The sequence below is a fragment of the Quercus lobata genome, chromosome 2 (assembly GCF_001633185.2).
Source record: "Quercus lobata isolate SW786 chromosome 2, ValleyOak3.0 Primary Assembly, whole genome shotgun sequence".
Classification (NCBI taxonomy): domain Eukaryota; kingdom Viridiplantae; phylum Streptophyta; class Magnoliopsida; order Fagales; family Fagaceae; genus Quercus; species Quercus lobata.
Genome location: NC_044905.1, coordinates 83184331 through 83191187, shown reverse-complemented (window position 1 = coordinate 83191187; position 6857 = coordinate 83184331). Strand labels below are relative to the sequence as shown.

Sequence of the window (6857 nt, the reverse complement as noted above, 5' to 3'; positions counted from 1 at the left end):
GCAAGGACTTACTAGCCGTGTAGCACAAATAAACATTTGTCAACTTAACTCATGGAATCTTTTGGCTGAATATTGTAAAAAATCAAGCTACAAGATGATAATTCATAAGTGAACTATGGCAAGTTATTCAGATAAACGTGGAGAGAGAAAATTCGGTTATGTATTGCCAAATTCACAATGAATTCAGTTTTAAGATTGCCGAATTAGCAGGGGGAAAAAAGGGGTAGGAGAGAGAAACATCAAGTTCGATATTGCTATTACCAAATTAGATGCTTAATTCTCTCACTTGCTCAATCCTGTACTTCCCCTGCCCTGCCCAGCCCAGCTCAATTCAAATTCGTTTTACAGTTATCTCCAAAAAATCAGCATTGGTTTTTGGCTGAATATTGTAGGGTGATATGTGAACTGTGCCAAGTTATTTAGGTAATTCTGAGAGAGCTCAATTGTTGAGGGAAAGAAATGTTTGAGAATGAATTAAATGGCGGATGGTTCGAAGCAGTCAAAGAGTCAAAAAAAAAAAAAAAACACACAATTACTATAGTTTAGAAGCCGGATTAGATTATGATTCCAATGTCCTGTATTCTTTCGTAAGTTGTGCCCGCAATGTTAATTTGTTCCTAACTTCCTATCACTTGAATGTCTCACACCGAATCATGGCCTTGTTATTTCTTATTTGTAACAAAGGCTGCACATGGGCTGCGCACTTATCCTAGCACCATACAAGCAGTTATCCTTAAGTGATAACTATTGCACTAAAAGTGTTATGTAATGACACAACTTTTATGAAAAATATAAATGTCATAAAAAAATTTTAATTATATTTTCTTTGCCCATAAAAGAGTTTCTAAAAATATATTCTAAACTAATACCTCTAGACATCTATTAACTTTTTCTTTAATTTAATCTTGCAATATCTTACAAATGACACATACGATTGTTCAAAGTTGGTGATGAGTCTTTGTCTCATCCATATTGAAGTATAAAACTGATTAAGTCGACAGAGATTGAGCCCAGTGAGTGGAACTCAAATAAGTCTCGCAACTGATCTAATCTTTTTTTGATTCGCCTAGAGTTTTTTTTTTTTTTTTTAACTCTGAGTTATTGTAAAAACTAAATTTCAGGTTTAGAAATCAAATAATCAAAATAGATTAACAAATGTATTTTGCATTGATGAATTTGTAGGTACAATCATTTGTATTTAGATTTTAATGCAATAGAATAAAAGTTAGATTGTAGTAATTGTGGTTGAATTGAGTGGCTATATGCTCTCTACAGCTTGTGTATACATTTCTATTAATTATTAAAGTAATTTTTCTTGTTACTCCTTCCGTTCCACTTTGTTTGTCCAGTTTGAAAAGTCAAACTTTTTAAGAGAACATTATTTATTGTCTTGTCTACCTTTTAAAAATGTATAAGTTTCCAAAACTACCCTTAATTAAATTTATCAAAAAATTAAATTAGTAAATTAATAGGGGTATAATAGGAATATTAGTAAATTAGTGACTTTTATTTTTAGAAACAGGACAATATTTTGGGACATCCCAAAATGGAATAAAGGACAAACAAAATGAGACGGAGGAAGTAATTGTTATGATATATTTCCTCAAATTAAATGATAAGATTTAAGGATAATTTAATTAAGGTAAAAAATATTATGTATGTATCAAGAATTTTAAAATTATATTTCAACGAAATTCTATTACCAAAAATTTCTTAAAATTAAAAATAAAATCAAGATTTATTTTAATTATCCAAATTGATATCCTAAATATTTGAAATGTGTACTACAATTTTTATTATTAATGTAGTCCTACAATAAAAGACTTCTAAAAACAGAAAATAATTCTGAATAGAAAAAAGTTATAAGATAATAGGTATGACTTAATTAACTATAATACATATCCTTAAGATACGCAATATCTTTGTTGTAATCACATTTATCTCCTTTTCATTGGTAAAATTTATCATTATATATCTCTTTTTTGCTATTAGTGTTTTGTTGTCACATTTTGCATTATGTTTACTTACTGGCCATTTAAGTCCATATGAATTATTTCTCAAAAGAAAAAAGTCCATTTGAATTACATGACTTTTATATAAGTAACATTCTAACATATATATTAAGGAATTGTCTTCAAATTTTTTTGCAAGAAATCACCAACTTTTTGTTTAAAATCATATGATATCGCATACTAATATAATAAAATTTTGATCTTAAAAGTTATGATTGTGCCAATTGGATATTCTAACTTATAGCTATTACCATTTTACTACAACTTTTGCTCTGAAGTTAATCATTAATTATTTTTTTATAATATTAACTTAATAAATATTCTATTAACTTTTTATAGATTAATAGCTTTAGCTTTAACACGTGACTTTTCTGTTCTTAATTATTTATTAGGGTTTTTGGCTCCAATTGTCACAAAATTATTCAAATTTTAACCAATTAATTATGCTCTTGATTAAACATCAAATAAGCACAGATCACATAGACAACATAAATGATGACCAAGAAAAATCAATGAAACTACCTGTTTCATACTAAAAAACTTGAGAAGGATTTAATCTAAACAATTCTCAAGGCAACATATCCATTAAATAGAATTGAAATATGTACATTAGATTTAATCTTAAATTTACTGCTACCTCATGTACTATTTACTAGTTCAAAACTTATTAAATACATATGAATAAGTAACTTGAACCATAATATTGCTCGCTACATTTGGAGAGCTGCTCCTGATATAGCATTGAGCTTCTCTTGAGGTGCCAATCTTGCAGCTAAATGCAATATTTTGTTTCCATCTTCATGTATTTTATCTACTATTATATCTCTAATTGGACCTATTAGTAGTTTGAATATGCTTTCATGGCGCTTCTCAACAGCAATGTGAAATATGCTTTTTTTGTTATTTGTTTTCCATAATAGATCAGAGTCAAAACAAATAAGCTTGACCAAGAACTCAACATTGCCTACTTCTGCTGCGACAGACAAAACTTGTAAAATTTCTGGGATTTCGTCAAAATTCTCGACATCATTTTTGTAAGCCTGAAGACATTGTTTAAACAGTTCATGGGCTTGAGATTGCTTTGAGTTTTCCTGTTTTAACTTCAACCCTGGAATTGAAAGTGAAAAAGAAAGATAACTTATAAAGAATCAGCGTGCTACTAGTGCATGTGTTTCATGTATTATATTCACATTTTGGTACACATGCATATGAATATGACTATTCATCGTGAATGGTTATTTGGCTACATTCTATATTTTAATTATAGTGAATAGTTTTTCCCTTTTTACTTTTTAAGAAGAATTGAATAGTTATTTTTAAAGAATAACAAATCCATAAGAAGTGAGAAATATCTATTCTTTTATGCCATGTAAAAGCTCAAAAAAAATATAAATTTCCAAAACCCATCATATGAATTCTGTGTCCATTCTATTCTATTTAGAGTCATATACATGTATTCTTTATTATTTTTGGTCTTCTTCTATCTTTTTCAATTCTCTCAATTGGATAAACTCTTTTTTGCTGGTGCACTGACTGCTCTCCTTTGCATATGATCGAACGATTTTAAGTGACTCTTCCTCATCCTTTCATCAATAAAGACTACTCCTATCTTAATTGAAATTTCTTAATATCCACTTATCCTTTTTAGCACAGTACAAGAAAAACAGGCTATTGCAGCGGGTGTTATTGCGGTAATCCTTCCCGTCACCGTTGCGGTGCCGCTGTAGATCTATTGCGGCGGTAACAAAAAGTGCCACTGCAGATGCACCTTTTAGTGCAGTTTTGATTTATTGTGGCGAGCAGAAAACCGCCGCCATATGATGTTAGAATTCAGGTCAATTGACCTTCAGTGGTGGGTTATGTGTGCCGCTATAGGTGACAACCTTTAACGGCGGGTAATAAGCGCCACTATAGGGCTTCATGTAAAAACAGAGCATATGCACCTCTTAGAGGCGGTTATGACCGCCACTATGTGTTAAGCTTTAGCGGCGAGCCATAAATGCCGCTATAGGGCTTCATTTAAAACATAATTTTAGACCTTTAGCGGTGCTTGTTGCCCACCGCTATAGGTTAAAATTTTTTTTTTTCCCTGGGTTTTAAAACCACAAACCTATTACAAAAAACCTGTAATAATTTTAGCTCTACTGAGACAATACCACAAATGTAACTAATTAACAACACTACAAATGTCTCCAAACTAACATTTTTTAATGTTAGTTTGAAAGTAAAAAATGAATTTCATAGATCCCTAAAATGAAACCAAAAAAAAGAATGTCCTAGATCCCTAAGATGTCAAGAGAATATCCAAGAGTACCTAAACCATTTGCAACCAAAAAAATGTTTGTAAGACCTCAAAATTCCACAAATATCCAAGACAATGAGAGGTTAATAAACCTTGCTTACTAGGCAGGAAAATAAAACACTAACCAAAATGTGTTCTATTTAGTAGATGAGCTCCCCCCACTGCCACAAATGTCATTGGAACCTTTGCTCCTTAAAAATTGTATGATGCCAACTTTTTCACTAAACAAGCTTACAAATATTCAATATTAGAATACTTACTATACTAAAGCCAGCTGCACAAGATTTTGTCTTAATCCATTTGCCCTTCTCTTCATGCTTTAGTGCACTAGTACCCTACAAATAATTTTACAAATAAAGATAATAAGATGACAATTTTGCACTATTTACAACCAAAATAGCTATAATCCAAAACAATAAAAAGTATAGAAAACTGAAGCTTAGAGCTTGCACTATTTACAATCTAATATTACTCAAACACAACCAGAAAAACCACAAGAAGAAATAACAAATCAATTTATTCAAGCCCATGCACTGTTTAGATAACAGAACATCAAAACCTCAACTTTATACAAACAAAGAAAACTGAGTTAAAAAATGAAAATAAAGTATGACATTAATTCTTTCTAATCTTTCTAATATATTACATATGTAATGGGTGGCAGATTCAACATGATTGGTTCAAGTCAATGGAACGGTCATTGAGATGCTTATGGGGGTAATTTGACACCTACTTTTGGCAACTACTTGTTTGTCAACTACATCCCTTTTTTTTTTTTTTTTTTTTTTTTTTGGTTGTGTGTGTGTAAACCAAACCACATAATATAGAGAGCCTACCTATTTCACTTGGACCTTACAACGTGTTATCAGACGTCTATGCATGATCACATTCTCAATCTTTCATCTAAGATATATATTAAAAAAAAAAAAAAATGTAAGGGAGCCTTAATCTTTCATCTAAGATATATATTATATATAAAAAAAATAAAAAAATAAAAAAGGTAAGGAAGCCCCAGACTTCCTTACAATATGGTATAAGCCAAGATGCAACCTTCATAATCATGCTTCTGCACACTGGACAAAGCACATCAGCCTTGGCAAAGTAAAAATAATCAATCCCAATCTACAATACTATAAACCCAAATATACATCTAACATCTCTAGAGTACCAAGATTCTCAATTTGTCATTTGAATCTCCACAATTAAAATAATTCTTTTCTATTTGAAACAGGATCCAACTATTATTAGATTGCCCACTGTGCAATTTTGCAGGCCAAGCTTTTGGAGGACCACCTAATGGCCATAACTATAGCACGAAATTTAGCAAGTTCTTTGCAAAAATTTATCCTTTGCACATGAAAAATGTAGACAAAAGTTGGGGAACTCAAAAGTCAAAATGACATGGGTCCAATTATACTTTCAAAGGCCTACTTGTCATCTAATATATAATGATACTACCAACAAAAGCATGAAGACCAACCATTTAAACGGATTGCTTCACAAATCTCCACCAATAAGACAAACTTTCTCATATTGGCCAAACAATAGTTTCAAATGTATATGTGGCTGAATTCAACTTTTTTTTTTCTTCTAAATTTTTCCTAATGAAAACTCAAAGCAGATATATTAGAGTTTTTTTTTTTTTTTTTTTAAGATATATATCAGCTTTAAGGACCTTAAAACACTTCAGCCAACTAAAAGAGGATTTAACTCCATGCACAACCACTGACCCAAATACTCCACCAATAACCGCATAGTTTGCCAAAACCCATAAATGGGTTCCAACACAGAAACCATGCTAGCCAAGTGCCATAGTGCAGTGATATAGACATGAACAAAAAGAAAGAGTACGAAAAAACCATAACAAAATGCCGCCTAAACACAAAAATTAAAATATGCATCACAAAAATTAAATTACTTCATCAAATCCAAACCCAAATTTCACAAAAATCATAAATAAATAAATAAAGTATCTACATATTACACCACAAAATCCAAACACAAATTTCACAAAAATCAAAATTGAAAATTAAATAAATAACCTAAATGTTAAGTATCTAAATCCAAACCCAAAATTTCACAATAATCAAAACAAAAAATCAAATAAATAACTTACCAAGCAAAATCGGAATGGGTATGGGTATGGGTATGGTGAGGAAAAATGAATGGGTATGGGGTTGGTAAGGGGAGAGAGGGAGAAAGGGAGAAAGGGAGAAAGAATCATGTGGTGAGGGAGAGAGAGCCAATGGGTATGGGTTGATGGTAGAGAGATCGAGGAGGAGAGGAGTCGATGGCTAGGATCGGCCTCGTCAGCGACGTCGCTGGGCTGGGCTGGGCTCGTCCTCGTCAGCACTGGGTTTGGCTCGACTCGGCTCGGCACATCGGCGCTAGGCTGGGCTCTGCTCATCAGTGTCGGCAGGGTAGTGCGTGTGTGAATGTGAGAGGCTGTGTGAGAGATAAAGAGAAAATGAGAGAGTTTTGTGGAGTGGGAAATGAAATTTGTGTAGTGGGAAATGAAAAATTTTAAGTGGGCAAATAAAAAG

At 31.9% G+C, this 6857-nt stretch overlaps 1 long non-coding RNA gene across 1 annotated transcript; it reads right to left on the bottom strand.

Moving 5' to 3' along the window:
* Window positions 1-2563: 2563 nt before the first annotated feature.
* On the bottom strand, window positions 2564-6857 carry LOC115976891. Its single transcript, XR_004088454.1, has 2 exons — window positions 6431-6857; window positions 2564-4649 (listed from the first exon to the last, which is right to left on the bottom strand). It is a non-coding gene; the product is annotated as an uncharacterized LOC115976891 (long non-coding RNA).